We start from the raw sequence: 17,431 nt of genomic DNA, 5'->3' as shown, positions 1-17,431 counted from the left end.
GCAACTTGTGGTTTTCCACAAGCACCGTCTCTGACACAAAATCAAATAGTAGTGTGCTCTACAGACAAAAGCCTTTCTCAGACACAGACTGGCTGTGAGATACACCCACTGCCTTATACACAACTACAAGATGTTTAATTGTTGGCTAACACCCTCGACAACTCATTTTAACCTCCTAACGACACTCAAAAAAGGTTGAATAAACAAACAAACTCAAATTCATATGCAATTTAAGAGGTTTACCCAAATTACTATTATCTCCTTATATTGATAAAGAGGAGCATGTAAAATGAATCAGACCCAAATAACCCTGTTTTAGGATTCAGGCGAACACAACAATACATCTACTTGAAAAGCCTTATATGCCAGAACACTTTTGAGAAAAGCTGTAGCCGCTGGCAATACTAAAACTATATTATTAGTCTAAATTAAACATTGATCGAAGCGAAGAAATTTTCATCAGTGTTTTACATGGGCTAGATAAGAATTTAAGCACTGTTTGTGTGATTGTGAACAAAGACCAACTCCAATACCATTCAGATGGTAAATTATAGGCCCAGAGTAGGGGAAGGCATGGAAGGTCTGCCTGTCTACCTCGACAGTCTGAGCAAATAAAGGAGTTGAGTAGAAGCTGTCCCCATACACAGTAATGGAATCTATTTTAGGCTATCTTATGATAGCACTTCACAAACATCCTGAACTTCAGTACGCAAAGGCCACCATTATGACCAATGAAGACTACCTCAAACAAGTAAACGTTTCCTTTTATGTGAGGCAGCTGATCTTCACTTGACTGGACTAGGCCTTGGCTGTACCATAGCCTTGAATATAATTGAGTACCCATATACCAAAGGTCATCAAGGTCAAGGTCCTGCTTAGCAGGAAATGTAAAACTAGTAGTGTATTTGAGGATTAAAAAGGACACGGAAGTTTGTAATTTCCACTTTGAAATTTGAGACTTGATTTTCCCCTAGGAAAAATGTATCAACCCCTATAAAAAATGTTATTAATTATAATCCACATAATAATTCTCATTTCTTGTTGCTGCAGGATTATTTTCAATGATGACATTAACTTCTGTCATCTTTTTTTCATCTCCTCGCTCACCCCCACATCTCATTCCTTTGTATCTTTTGGGGCAGCTTTTATTTAGCTTAATACATGACTGACAACATCTAAACCGCCGATGGCAAGGTAAATAAAGGATTGTCAGGATGTGACAGATGGATGACTTGCCCAGTTGTTCTGGGGGCGGAGTAGACTTTTTAAGTCATGTCAATCACGTCTCTCCTAAATGACAGCTCTGCAGGCATGCCTGTGACATGATGGGAACATATATAATCAACTGAGTATCCTAATGACTGATACAACCATGTAGCCTTTTTTCAGTTAGCTAAGCTGAGGACAATGAAAATCCTTACTGTTTCATAGCGTTAATTATTACTTGAGTTAAACTTATATCTTCAATTTGTATTACAGTACCTTTTATTGTTATCCCTGCAGAGTATCTCCAAATGATGCCATGAAGGTCAGTTCCCATGACTAAATGTCTCTTCCTTTTTATATGATAATACAATTCCTACCTACCTTTCCAGTCTGGTGACTTTATCGCCTCCCACTGCCCTCAGGGTCTTGCATAAATCAACGCAGACTCCGTCATTAGCATAATGTGGTCACAATCAGACAATGGGCAATGGAGATTACCTGTCACAGAGTGGGGCTTGAGCTGTTCTCATCTTATTAAAATTATCACTGTTCCTCCCAATGAAATTGGTATTATGGTCCCTTGGTCTCCTTCATTACAATTATTATTACTGTTCCTGCCATTCCTATTGATTAATGAAGGAAACAGTGTTTCAGCTTCAGAGTGATCATTTAGACTTGAACTCATATTAATCAAAATTAACAAAACCACAAAACAGGTTGAATATTGCATTCTGCATTCAAAATAGTACAGCATTATGAAATCAAATGTTTTAACAAGTGAATTATTTATGTTCCAATTACAATTACCCTCTTTCACACCCATTTAATCTTACTTTTGGTGTCTCTTTGTAAACTTAGGAACCCTATTCAATCACATATTGTATTAATAAAAAACTCTTGCACTGACAGAATTGTTTTGTTCCCAAAACTAAACAATGTTTTCAAGAAACTCAAATGCATAAAGGTTAGAACTCTTTGGTTGTCTACGCTGTTGTGCTACAGGACAGCCATCTGCTAGGAAGTAAAGGAATCGTGTGTAGCTGTGATGTCTACCTTCTCCCGTTTTTCATGGGAAAACAATTTCTGGGAAATGTATGCTTCACAAGTCCAGTAGCCCAGCAGGCAGATACACATAGATTATATTTATATAAATCATCAACTCTCATCTGACAGAGCCACAATTTTGGACACTGACTGAATACCAAGCATGTTGGTTTGGTAGTGCAGCTAATATGTTGCCAAGGAATACGAGAATGTGAACAAAATAATTATCAACGAGATTCAGCAAAGTTTAATACATGGAATAGAATCAAAAAAGAAATGAAAGGACTTGATTACTCTCCTTTCAGAGAAACTCAGTAACTCTCTTCCATTCATTCATGTTTTGATTTGTTTTGTAAGAATATTTCAAAGAGAACTTGTGATTTTTTTCCAACTTGTCTTTGTCTCAATCTTTATTTTTTAAAGTTTTACATAGATCATGTGCTTTATTTAAATGTCTTTCACAACTCAAACATGAATTGTACAGATATATCTCACTTTTTGAACTAGCCCCAGCATTTGCAGTGGGGCTGTACTTATCAGAAAACAGTAGAGATTGGAGCCAATGTTATGCTTGAATAACCCCAAAACATTTGAAAAATGTCCAAGCTCTGTCTTTGCTCTGAATATGTCTAGATCATTTACCAGTCTTTCAGACTGAGGTCAAAATCTATTTTCAGTTTTATCTTAATTCTTCCCTTTTTCAGACATATGCATAGTCTGTTTTGTGAGGACAGTTTTTTGCAAACTAGAAATCTGGGTTAAAGGATAGGAAGAAAGAGAGCAAAGTAATAAGATGGTCAAGATATTCTGGAGATGGTGTACTGCAGTTTGGAGAGCATCCTAACCATCAACATGACAGTCTGATACAGCAACTTCAATGTGAGTAAAAACAAGCTGGCCACAATTGTCAGCCAGCAAAATCATCGGTCAGCCACAGGAACAGCTGGGCAACCTCTCATAGGGCAACTAAAAGGAAAGCACTGACTGTTGTTAGCGACCCATCCCACCCTCCACACACCCTCAGTTCAAGAGGCTTCCCTCTCACATTCTGATGTTATATTGTGCTATAGAGAGCAGATACAGTTGAAGCTGGAAGTATACATACACTTATGTTGGAGTCATTCAAACTTGTTTTTCAACCACTCCACACATTTCTTGTTAACAAACTATAGTTTTGGCAAGTCGGTTAAGACATCTACTTTGTGCATGACACAAGTAATTTTTCCAACAATTGTTTACAGACAGATTATTTCACTTAAAATTCACTGTATCACAATTCCAGTGGGTCAGAAGTTTACATACACTAAGTTGACTGTGCCTTTAAACAGCTTGGAAAATCCCAGAAAATAATGTCATGGCTTTAGAAGCTTCTGATAGGCTAATTGACAACATTTGAGTCAATTGGAGGTGTAACTGTGGATGTATTTCAAGGCCTACCTTCAAACTCAGTGCCTCTTCTCTTGACATCATGGGAAAATCAAAAGAAATCAGCCAAGACATCAGAAAAATAATTGTAGACCTCCACAAGTCTGGTTCATCTTTGGGAGCAATTTCCAAACGCCTGAAGGTACCAAGTTCATCTGTACAAACAATAGTACGCAAGTATAAACACCATGGGACCACGCAGCCGTCATACCGCTCAGGAAGGAGACGCGTTCTGTCTCCTAGAGATGAACGTACTTTTGTGCGAAAAGTGCAAATCAATCCCAGAACAATAGCAAAGGACCTTGTGAAGATGCTAGAGGAAACAGGTACAAAAGTATCTATACCCACAGTAAAACGAGACCTACATCGACATAAACTGAAAGGCCGCTCAGCAAGGAAGAACTGTAACTTGCATTTATATATTTGTTCAGTATAATTACAGGCTCGTTTAATGACTGGGTCATTCTTCCTGATTTGCAAGGGAGCAGCGCAAGATCTCACTAAATTAAAAGAAAGTTTAGATTTTCTACTGGAAAGAAAAGTTAGGTGAGGTTGTGTAACTACTTTCCTACACTGCCACTGGAAAGGAGAGGGGCTAAATTTGCAGGATAGATGGAGCGAACGACCGGGGGGGGGGGGGGCAATTATATTGACTGACAGCCCACAGAGAAATAAAATGTACTGTAACAGGATGACCTAAGTGAGAATTGGCCTGTCAATACAATGGCCCAAGGCATGTATTACCGCAGAGCAGTCTCAAATGCTGAGTCACAGCTCAGTCCCATTTGGGTTATAGCTCAACACTGGGCCCTGTGTTTGTTCCTGTGTCAGGTCACATTGACTTTGGGTGGCCATGTCACAGTACAAAAGAGTGTGATCCACTACTCCAGAGGAATATTTGATCTCCATTCTCCCATCAAGAAAATATCTCAGACTACCATTGCAACTGCTTCAGTTGAATCTTGCCCCCTGGTGGGCCAGGAAAGGCGAGTGTGTGCTTGATCCATGACACTGGACAAGAGTTATGGGAGTTTAGGTGTAAGAAGGAATCGAGAGCAACCTCTTTGTTTGAAAGACCCGTGGCTTCTTAAATAAGCTACAGTTGCTTCATTCAAAAGCACTGCTTGACTTGGATTGAAATAGGTGCCGGTACTCATTTTGAGTCCGGTACTGATTCCATTTAGGTGCAGGAGCTCCACAGTACATTTGAGCTAATATTCTATAAAAGGAACAGGAGTTTAAGCAGTAGAAAATGTGAGGAGCCGGTACTCAGCTCCGGTGAGCTCCTGCCCAAGTCGAGCACTGTGCAAAACTAACACAAATCAATAGTCAACTGCCATAGAGAGCCGACAGTCAAAAGTTATAGCATCGATGAGACAGAATGTCTCACACTATAAAAATATACGAATCTGCAAGGCTGTCTATGATGATTAGATCCCTTGAGTGTGTGAGTAGGGTGAGTCTGCAAGTGTGTAAGATTGAGAATGTGAGAGTAGAAACATATATAAGACTACCAGTCTGTTTCTGCTTTCAACAATATATCAGTTCTTTGTTGCTCTGCTAAACAAGCAGGACAACAACAAGTTGGCTGATGCAGAAACAGACTGTGTAACCAGACTGGCTTAAGATTTTGTATGACACTAAAACAATATTAAGTGTCACACAGACAACATGTGTTTTCACAGGAAAGGGAAGAGTTGTGTGTTGTCTCACCGGCATGCCGTCAGATTTGCGGGTCCCTGCATAGACAGAGCCACCTTAGCACCCTTTCCCCAGTAATGCCCCCTTTACATACAGCTTTTCCAGCCAGGCTGAAACGAAACAAAGCTGTGAAAATGAATTCCCTCCTGATGGAACCAGAAATTATTTCTGAATCTGTTTGGTGGTCACTTTTACCGGTGGCGTTTAGTGGCTTTAGGGCGGGACGTGGAGGGGCAGTCACCCTTTGCCCCCACCAGGCACAGTGGGCAGGGGCCTTGGTCCAGCCCTGAACCAGACTCATGGCCTACATGCTCCATCCAACCCCCTCTGCCTGGGCCCCAGGCCCTGGAGGTCACAGCGCTGCATCTCTGGCTAACGTTCCCTGGACGCCGCCACAGGACCTTGGGTGCAGGGGGAGCCGGCACAGCAAATAGCTCCTGGAAAGCCTTTGGCTCCTTGGACCCACTACATTCTAAGTTGGGGGAAGCAGTTTTGGCGTTGTGGAACCCAGACCTTTTCCTCTTCCGCCTCCATTCAGACACCAACCCTGGTCAGAGCTGTTGGAGGCTATAGGGAGAACAGAGAGGGGCAATCAGTTAATCATAACCTCCTTTTAAACAGATATTTAAATATTAGGTTCAGTTTTTTGATAATAACAAGGTCAATATAGTTTGATTCTAAAATGTATTCTGTCATTTCCATCCCTTCTCCTTCCATATACCCATTTATAATGTAGCCTAAATGTATTTATCTAGCCTACTTTACAAGACTAGGTAGGCACCTAGGCTACTTTTATTTTTGTTACCTGGAGAGAGAACTTCCTGGGAGCTACGGGTAATCATGGTTGAATTCTATCCTCTTCTATCAGCCATGATTTTAGGTAGGCTGAGACCGATATCAAACCAGATATTTGCGTCTGACAGATTGTCACATGGCCTTAAAAAACACTCTTGCTCTGACGTAATGTACAGTGACAATTATCAGGTGCCATGATGTAAAACAAAGATTTGCCGCCTGCTTTATGAGTTCAATTGTGCCTGTACATGAAACCCAAAAGAGGGCGCTATTAGTTCTTTCAAAATCGCCTTAAATTGTTGCTTTTACCTGAGATTTCTGAGATGACCCAATCCTCCATTTCATGGGTTAGAAATGAAGAGAAAGGTTCAAAGCCAAGATAAAAGCAGCCCTACTTTGCATTTTGTGATGTCATATGCTAACAACAAAATCTTCACACCCCTACAACTGTTTTTGAAATCTTGGTCCATGGAGAGTGGAGACCCACAGAGACTGCAGGCTTTTGTTTGAACCTATACCAACTGATCAAACTATAGCTGATCAACAACAAACCCTTGACTAATTTTATCAGCTACAAAAAGCCTAATATGACCTAACACTATACAGTCAAACTTTTCATCATCACTAGGCCTACTTGATCTCACATTTTGGTAAAAAATATATTTGTCAATTCAGTGTTTTTGAGAAAAATGCCCCTAAGCTCTCCGAATCAACAACAAATAGGTTAGGTATGCATTTTCTGGTCAAGAGCCATACCTTTAAAGCTCTGCATAAACACCCAATGAGAAAACATTTTAGAAAATTGCCCAAATATCAATTTGCGCTTTGTTGGCAACGACCCTCAGATAAGATTGAAAGAAAGCAGTGGAGTGAGATTAATGTCAGCTGTGTGTAATTGTGGACAGAGGCAACTGTGATTTGCTCCCTCCAAACACAGTTCAAACAGTTTTCCACCCTCCAAACGATCTAAATATAAAGTGAAGGAGGTAAAACGGCTATGTTGTTCTTAGTAATAAGTGGTTATCATACACTATATATACAAAAGTATGTGGAAACCCCTTCAAATTAGTAGATTTGGCTATTTCAACCACACCGTTGCTGACAGGTGTATAAAATCGAGCACACGGCCATGCAATCACCATAAACAAACATTGGCAGTAGAATGGCCTTTCTGAAGATCTCAGTTACATTCAACAGATGCCACCTTTCCAACAAGTCAATATATCAAATTTCTGCCCTGCTAGAGCTGCCCCGGTCAACTGTAAGTGCTGTTGTGAAGTGGAAACGTCTAGGAGCAACAACGGTTCAGCCGCGAAGTGGTAGGCCACACAAGCTCACAGAACGGGACCGCCAAGTGCTGAAGTGGGTAAAAATCATCTGTCCTCGATTGTAACACTCACTACCAAGTTACAAACTGCCTCTGGAAGCAACGTCAGCACAAGAGCTGTTCTTTGGGAGCTTCATGAAATGGGTTTCCTTGGCCGAGCAGCCACACCCAATGCATAGTGGAGGAATAATGTCTGGTGCTGTATTTCATGGTTTGGGCTAGGCCTCTTAGTTTCAGTGAAGGGAAATGTTAACGCTACAGCAAACAATGACATTCTACACAATTCTGTGCTTCCAACTTTGTGGCAACAGTTTGGGGAAGGCCCTTTCCTGTTTCAGCATGAAAATGCCCCCGTGCACAAAGCGAGGTCCATACAGCAATGGTTTGGCGAGATCGGTGTGGAAGAACTCCGTATTAATGCCCATGATTGTGTAATGAGATGTTCAACGAGCCATTGTCCACATACTTTTGGTCATGTAGTGTACCTTCACTAGACTGGAAGCAATTTCTCTCTAACTTTGTATTCTCTCTAACACACACACACGTCTGAAAAGTGTGATCGTTTAGCAACTTATAACACCACATAAGGAATGGATGGAAAATTGATTACCACAAAATCTGTAATGCTGCGGGTGAGTACTGTAAAGAGATGCACAATGTCCTACTCCTACACATTAAAACAGTAATTCTCTATTGTACATGACAGATAATGGTGTCTGTTCTGCCCAACAAATGTATATAAATGCTCTTTAACAGGGTTCGTGTTAAACTGTTTTCCTAGTACAATTGTTTTATACATTTTAAGGAGCGTCATGGTGTGTGAGAGTTATTTAAGGCAGGGCTCTCCAACCCTGTTCCTGGAGAGCTACCATCCTGTAGGTTTTCACTCCAACCCTAATCTAGCACACCTGATTCTAATAATTAGCTGGTTGATAAACTAAACCAGGTTAGTTACAACTGGGGTTGGAGCGAAAACCTACAGGAGGGTAGCTCTCCAGGAACATGGTTGGAGAGCCCTGATTTAAGGTACTCTTCAGAGAGGTAGGGTTTCAGATGTTTTCTAAAGATAGGCAGGGACTCCACTGTCCTGACTTTAGGGGGAAGCTGGTTCCACCATTGGGGTGCCAGGACAGAGAAGAGCTGAGCTTTGACTGGGCTGAGTGGGAGCTGGCCTCCCGCAGGGGTGGGAGGGCCAAGAGACCAGAGGTGGCAGAACGGAGTGCTAGGGTTGGGATTTAGGGTTTGAGCATGGCTTGAAGGTAAGGAGGTGCAGTTCCCCTTGCTGCTCCGTAGGCAAGCACCAGGGTCTTGAAGATGATGCAAGCTTCAAATGGAAGCCAGTTGTGTGTTCGGAAGAGCGGGGTGACATGGGAGAACTTAGGACTGTTGAACACCATGCGGGCGTCGACATTCTGGATAAGTTGCAGGGGTTTGATGGCACAAGCGGGGAGCCCAGCCAACAGAGAGTTGCAGTAGTCTAGATGACAAGTGCCTGGATTAGGACCTGCAGCGCTTCCTGTGTGAGGAAAGGTTATAGTCTACAAATGTTGTAGAGCATGAACCTGCAGGAGCGAGTCATTGCTTTGATGTTTGCAGAGAACGACAAGCTGTTGTCCAGTGTCACGCCAAGGTTCTTTGCATTCTTGGAGGGGGACACCGTGGAGGTGTCAACCGTGATGGAGAGGTCTTGTAGCGAGCAGGCCTTTCCCGAGAGGAAGAGCAGCTTCGTTTTGTTGAGGTTGAGCTTGAGGTGGTGGGTGCTCAAACCCTACTCATCTCTGCCAGGCACACAGAGATGAGTGTCGCAAGGATTATAACAGATGAAAGAGAGTCAGCTTTGGCAGAGCGGAGAGCCTTGGTGGCACAGAAGGGAGCAGTCTCAGTTGAGTGAGCCGCCTTGAAGCCTGAGTGGTTATGGTCAAGAAAATCGATCTAACGAGATAGTCAGAGACGGCACGCTCAAGTGTTTTGGAAAGAAAAGAAAGAAGGGATACCAATCTGTCGTTTTTGACGTCAGAGGGTCAATTGTTGGTTGTTGAGAAGCGGAGTGACTCTGGCCATCTTTAAGTCAGAGGGGACGCAGTCAGTGGTCAGGGTTGAGTTGATGAGGGAAGTGAGAAGGTCTCCAGAGATGGTCTGAAGAAAGGAGGAGGGGATGTGGTCAAGTGGGCAGGTCGGGCAGGCTGGGAGGAAAGGGGACAGTGAGAGTCATAGGATGCAGAAAGGGAGGATAATAGGGTCGAAGAGGCAGTCAGGAAACAGGAGGGAGAAGGATTTAGAAGGAAGAAAGGATAGGATAGAAGAGGAGAGAGTAGCGGGAGAGAGAGTGAAGATTGCGGCTGTGCATGACATCTGACCACCAAGGGAAACAAAGTAGTGATAAGAGGCATTGATTGGGGTTTGTAGGCTAACAGCCTCTAGTGAAGATGAGGTCAAGCATATTGCCTGCCTTGTGAGTGGGAGGTGAATGGGAAAGGGTGAAGTCAAGAGGAAAGGAGTGAAAAGAAAGAGGTGGAAAGAAATTAATTGAAGTCAGGCGTGAGGAGGTTAAAGTCACCCAGTACGATGAGTGGTGAGCCAGTGTCGGTATATTAGCTTATCAAGGTGTCAAGCTTATTGAGGAATTCTCCAAGGGCGACTGGTGGGCGATAGATAACAACAATGTTAAGTTGAGTGGACAAGTGACACTGACAGCATGGAATTCAAATAAGGAGATAGACGAGAGAGGGGGAAAAGAGAGTCTCCACTTAGGAGAAATTAGTAGCCCTGTGCCACCACCACAACGACCTGATGCTCTCGGACTATGTGAGAACACAGATGACGAGAGAGCAGCTGAAGTAGCAGTGTTTTCTGGGGAAATCCATGTCTCCGTCAGGGCCAAAAAAAGTGGAGGGACCGCAGATTGGCAGTTCCAAACTTTGCCAGAGACTAGGAATTCAACATGGGTTGTGCACGCAGGTTACACTAAATTAGAAGGATTGCAGCCACGGGGTTGGGAGCATCTGTAAAACCTGTGAACTGGGAAACACAAAGCTACAAAAAAGCCAAAGGAGATGAGAAAATAACTAGGTAAGATACTCAAATGAGAGTGGCAGGAGCCTTCCTCGCTTTCCTTCCTCAAATAACTCTGCAGAACGACTCGGCAAAATGTCTTTGCTTCGGCGACATCTCAGCTTACAGTTGCCGCTGAAGTAGTCCCCTAACACTGTACTGTGACTCACCTCTACCCATAGAGGCAGACCAGTCACTCGCTCTGAATCTCACTTCATCCACAATTGTTCCGAATGGACGTCAAATATCTTCCTTCGTTCAAGTCCACCTCATTCCGTCAACCAAAATAAGGTTTTGATGCTTTTCTCTATTTTTGGATGTAGACTAGTTCTGTCATCCAATTTCATGACACTCAGTCATTTTCAGAAGACCTTTCTAAACCATGCTTTGTCAGTAATTACAGTATGCCATTGAAAATAAACAACAGTATTTGAAAAATGTGTGAACTATGGTGAAGTCATGTCAACATGTGTAGTATGTATATAAGGCAAAAAATACCCCACTTCTAAAGGAAGAATATTGAACAATTCTTTATTTCAACATTCAACAGGGTACTAAATACTGTAATTTGCATCCTCTCATGTTCAATCAAATAAGAAGACTACTTCCGCCCCTCCAACCATCACAGTCAGTCCTATCTGCATGTTTATCACTGGGATGGTTTTTCAGATTGATCCAGACTAGGTGTCTGATTCACTCTCCCACAGAGAAATGACAAATGTAACATGTACTGAAACTACCATAGAATGGTTAATAGCAACACAGCCAGGAAGGTAGGGTGACAAATAGGCTGTGGAGCGGTATTATTGTGTTTCTCATGCTGAGTTATTGGACATAGCTGATGGTCAGTGTGTCATCTCTTCACACCAAAGACTTTCAAACCATGTCGATAGCTATGGGGGTGGTAAGTATGTGTGTACATGATGTACTGCTCATACATTGGCGTTTTCTTGTCGAGTGCAGTGCATCATAAATGTTTCCAGCAACATGGAATGAGTCATGCCCTGGACAAAGATTACTGAAGATGCATGATAAATCAAATATAATTTTTTTGAAACCTTTGTCAAAAACGACCTATTTGCATTTGGTAACTACTGCCAAGTTTGACACTAGAAGAGAAACTAACCAAATAGCTTTCCAAGCCAACCTAGTATTATTTTCACCTGTTTGCTACAGGAACCTTTGCTGTGGTATTGTGTGGCTCTAGTCTTGGACTGCATACCATTCCAAAAACCTTACATCTTTCCTCTGCCCTTGACGACTAAACCTTGCAGAATGGAAAGTACTGGATAGGCGAAAGCAGAAGCTCTACCTTCCAATATGCAAGAGGTTGGTTAAGGCCAGATGGATAAGGTCACAGTTTTTGGAATGGTACTCAGCCCTGGCTTAATATCAGACTCAGGGTTTTCCCCTAACTAAATGTATTTTCTACCGCCACGGGGCTTCTGGTTTGAACAGGAAAGCCACTTGAACCACTCGAGGACTGGGTGGATGTCAACAGACTGATTTGCATGAGGCACAAGGTCTTAATTTGCTATAATTGGAGAAAGTTATAGAAGACGTGCCTATATAATCTAATGAGACATTTCATTAATGAGTCAATTATTGGTTTGAATAGTTTTGCATACTTACACAGATACCCTTTTCAATGGTAACACATTCATATACTACCTACTACATTAACAAGCAATTTACAAAAGCACTTTTACCACAACAAATCATTATCTCCCTCTAAAACAGCTGGACTGCGGACAGGAATGGACAGGACTGCTAAGTCTGGCTGTTTACTTAAATAAAATTATTCCATGACGCATTTCCCACCACAACCAAAACCACTTTGAGACCTCAGGTATAGTGTTCAATATTGCCTCAGACAGAATGCCCAAGGGAGGAGTAGGTGTTTGATTTCGTAACCAACTAATATCCTGTCCTATGGGTGTCATTGAGTACACATGATTAAACCTCCAGTACGCCCACAACTGGGGCATATTCATTACACCAATTCTGTTGCAAAACGTTTCTTAAACGGAATGGAACGGGACCTACCTGGATTTGTCCAATAGAAACTCTTGTTTTCATTGCAAAACAACTGTTTGGACTAATTATTACACCCCTGATGTTCTCCTCCATTGATCATGAATCCTTTGACAATGAGATTGATGTGGTTGTACCATACACAAACCTTCAGTCTGAAGGGCCTGCAGAAGGCCTGGGCCCAGAACTTGGCCCAAACTCATTTGAAATGTTGTAGCAGATCCAGGAAGACAACAATGTATGTGCATTTCTCTTGTGCTTGTGTCAAAAATGTGTCCTTTATACACACTGTACAAGGACAATATACTGTATAGTCATTATACATGAGGCCAAAGCTTTGTTACGTTGGTGGCAGAAGTGGAATTGTGACCATGACATCCATCACTCCTGAAGTCCTATGAAGGACTAGTTAGTGAGTCAGTGTTGACATGCTTTTCAATAGGGGAGAGTTGTGTAACAACTGCAACCCACCACCCAATGGATCCTGTTCCAGAATAGGTTACAAACCCTTTTGAGTCCCTACAGTACTATACTGTAGGTCAGGTCTCCATGATACTGATTGGTGTATCACGAAGCACACACCACTACCTCACCACTACTCTCTATATACCGTTACCCTGTACTACAGACCACATACCTCAGTAAGCACCCACAATGACTCACATGGCACAATAGCTGAGTCAATTCTGCGCAATAGTCAAGACTCTCTCTCTCTCTTTAGTTGTCTTGTTACTGTTGCTCACTGGAGCTAATTGACAAGGACGGGCGAAAGGGTGATTGTTGGTGGTGTGCTTCACACATCTTTGCACTCGTCAACAAGACATCCATTTAATCAAATGTAATCTGTTTGACGGAGACAGAGCAACTCCTTGAAAGAGGAAGTTTAACTTTTTAATTTGATTTACTGTATTTCTATAGAAATTGTGTTACCCCAATTATCTGCAACAGCTTCACTCTTGCTGATCCTGGCGTTATTTGCCAGTCACCTGTCAAGTCAGATCAGTGTGATGGACAGAACACAGGAAATGAAAGCTATGCAAGATGTTTGAGAACAGCAGAGGCATCATTTAAAATGTGTGGGGATGGTTGTACTGTAAAGTACAACATTCTCTTGCTGTTGTACCTCCTGTGTTCAGTTAGCTATGATTCATCATTGGGAAGCACTGCTGATTACACAATCATAATCACTGTTACTATTATTATTCTGTTTATTATTGGTCAATGCATTCTTTTACAAGTTCGTTCCATTGTACTTCTGTCAGTAAAGAACATCGTTAAGGTCATAATTGCATAGCTGAAGCTTTTCTGACAGCTATGTGCCCTCTTTTTGCATTGTTTTGTTTAGCAGTTTCTATGGGGGTGCCACAGGGTTCAATTCTCGGGCCGACTCTTTTCTGTATACATCAATGATGTCGCTCTTGCTGCTGGTGATTCTCCTTTCCACCTCTACGCAGACGACATTCTGTATACATCTGGCCCTTCTTTGGACACTGCGTTAACTAACCTCCAGACGAGCTTCAATGCCATACAACTCTCTCTCCTTCCGTGGCCTCCAACTGCTTTTAAATGCTAGTAAAACTAAGTGCATGCTCTTCAACCGATCCCTGCCCGCCCGTCTAGCATCACTACTCTGGACGGTTCTGACTTTGAATATGTGGACAACTATAAATACCTAGGTGTCTGGCTAGACTGTAAACTCTCCTTCCAGAATCACATTAAGCATCTCCAATCCAAAATGAAATCTAGAAATCGGCTTCCTATTTCACAACAAAGCATCCTTCACTCATGCTGCCAAACATAACCTCAACTGACCATCCTACCGATCCTCGACTTCGGTGATGTCATTTACAAAATAGCCTCCAACACTCTACTCAACAAATTGGATGCAATCTATCACAGTGCCATCCGTTTTGTCACCAAAGCCCCATATACTACCCACCACACGCTCTCGTCGGCTGGCCCTCGCTTCATACTCGTCGCCAAACCCACTGGCTCCAGGTCATCTACAAGTCTTTGCTAGGTAAAGCCCCGCCTTATCTCAGCTCACTGGTCACCATAGCAGCACCCACCCGTAGCACGTGCTCCAGCAGGTATATCTCACTGGTCATCCCCAAAGCCAATTCCTCCTTTGGCCGTCTTTCCTTCCAGTTGTCTGCTGCTAATGACTGGAACAAACTGCAAAAATCACTGGAGCTGGAGACTCATATCTCCCTCACTAGCTTTAAGCACCAGCTGTCAGAGCAGCTTACAGATCACTGCACCTGTACATAGCCCATTCAACTACCCCATCCCCATACTGCATTTATTTATTTATCTTGTCCTTTGCACCCCAGTATCTCTACTTGCACATTCATCTTCTGCACATCTATCACTCCAGTGTTTAATTGCTATATTGTAATTACTTCACCACCATGGCCTATTTATTGCCTCACTTCCCTTATCCTACCTCATTTGAACACACTGTATATATACTTTTTCTACTGTATGTTTGTTTATTCCATGTGTAACTCTGTTGTTGTATGTGTCGAACTGCTTTGCTTTATCTTGGCCAGGTCGCAGTTGTAAATGAGAACTTGTTCTCAACTAGCCTACCTGGTTAAATAAAGGTTAAATAAATAATTAATTAATTTAAAAAATTGTTCTCTAGGCCTCTGTCTTTTGAAATGTATTTGACATACATTATTCAAGTGACTTTTGTGGGAACCCAACGGGCAACTTCCTCAAGTATGTTCATGCATTTCCTATAACAGCCATCACTATTGAAACAATACACCTCTGTTTCCGATGCAGGGTAGTTCATCAGACTCCACCATGGAGAGACAAGGCAGGCTAATTGACACACAACAGTAAGGTTATTAATACCTGTGGAGCGAAACAATGGGACTTTGTAGAATGAAACATGGAACACGTACAGCTGCTTTTCAAAACAGCTTTTCTACCTCCATTCATTTGAATCAGTTTTTCATACACAAGCAGTATGAATAAGGTACTCTCAGATTGAAAATGAGTTAGTATAGCATTTTGTTGCACCTCTGTCAAAAAGAAAGTAGAAAAGGAGAATGCCAGGAGAAGGAATCCCAACTGTACTGAGTTCAAAACCGCTGCAAGAGGATGTATAGCATGTGTGGCGTAAACTGCCTAATACCCACCAGCCTCCTGTGGTAATGTCAGTTTCTGTTCTCAGTATGAACACTGTCCCCAGTAGGAAACTGCTACAGTCACCTACATGCACCCAGTTTAAGCATCTGCCAGTAGGAAGCATCCTGCAGCTTTTGAAGTTACAGCATCAAGACCAGCCATCGCTCCCATCTGTAAGAGAGCAGTCACACACAAGCAGTTCTCACTTCTACACCAAACACCCCACTTAATGGTTGTCTGTGCATTTATTGCATGTTGTTGTTGTTCACAGACAAAGTGGTCTAGCACACCCCCAACCTGAGCAAGTACATCTTGCTTTCTTAGTGGCGTTAACCTGCCACATCCCACTGGCAGCTAGCTTAATCGATACCTCTTTCCTCTTCCTCCACCCCATGAGTCTTTGGTTGCTGACCTGCCAGTGTTATAGGCCGGCTGGACATCAGTCCTGATGGCTCCCAGTCTGATTGTCTGTCATTTCCTCAGCTTGATGTCATAGGTTTTAAGCAATCAATACTTATTTTTCTGAAGATGTTGTACACATCTTTTTTGCCATGTAGGGGCTGAATCCCCCCCCAGCTTGGACCATTAGGTTTAGTTTGGTCCCAGTCAATATCCTTGACATCATTTGAGTAAGAAAATTCTTAAGATGTATAACTACCACAAGTTTATACTGGCCTGATAAAGGAGTCAATCTATAACACCATCTGCAACATTATCACAAAAATCTCAAGTATCAACGTACAAATACTAAACCTTCCAAGTTTCTCAATGGGATTAAAAATATATATTTTTTGTGAAGTCTCAGTAAAAATTCAATAGCACTGAAACGTCTCCCAGACAGAGGTCAAAGTTCAACAGCAGGTCAGAATCACAGCAAGGGCCAGGCTGCAGCCCTCTGCGGTAACCATGGGAACTGTACAGTGGTGATTAGCCAGGACCTGTAGTGAGCGGGATTTGGGCTGGACGGCGTATCGGAGGGATTTGGTCCTGGGCGGCGTATCGGAGGGATTTGGTCCTGGGCGGCGTATCGGAGGGATTTGGTCCTTGTTAGACAAGTTAAGCTTCGTACATCATGTATTACTACAGGGAATGGGATTGGTAAATGTGACAAAACCATCCCTATAATCTTTACTTTATTTGACTTTATGTCAAGACACCACAGGCTTAGATGAGTACATCTTGATAATTCATCAGAAACGTATGAATGTAAGATGTCGAATAGATAAATGAAAGGACAGCTATGAACATGGCATCTTCAGAATGATTAAAATAGCTTTCAGAAATACTTGGTGCATTTCTTTCTGAATGCCATTTTAAGCCTGGCAGAATTCCTCAACATTGTGAAAGAATTGTTTACTGCTGCACAATGCGGAGCCACAAGGAATTCTGTGATGCTCGGAATAGAAACAGTGGCTAATTCAATTCTACTACATAACTAAACAGGACTTGATCACTAATGTTAAGATATGCACAAGGAAAACAAAACTCTTCTCAGAATTTTCTGGGCTTCTCATTGAATCACTGGACAAAGAGCTTGAAAACTGCACAGAGCAGTTTGGCTGCTGGATTATGGCATGATTGTTACGAGCACTACAGGCCATGTGACTATCAGGCAGCCTATGAGGTCATGGAGCAGTCAGTTCTCAGCTCCCGAGAAGACTGTCTCCACCACCTAGCAAGCTCCCTCTAAACACCATGGTAAATAGTCAT

This window comes from Salvelinus alpinus, chromosome 35, assembly GCF_045679555.1.
Source record: "Salvelinus alpinus chromosome 35, SLU_Salpinus.1, whole genome shotgun sequence".
Taxonomy (NCBI): domain Eukaryota; kingdom Metazoa; phylum Chordata; class Actinopteri; order Salmoniformes; family Salmonidae; genus Salvelinus; species Salvelinus alpinus.
Note: the sequence above shows the minus strand (reverse complement) of the source record.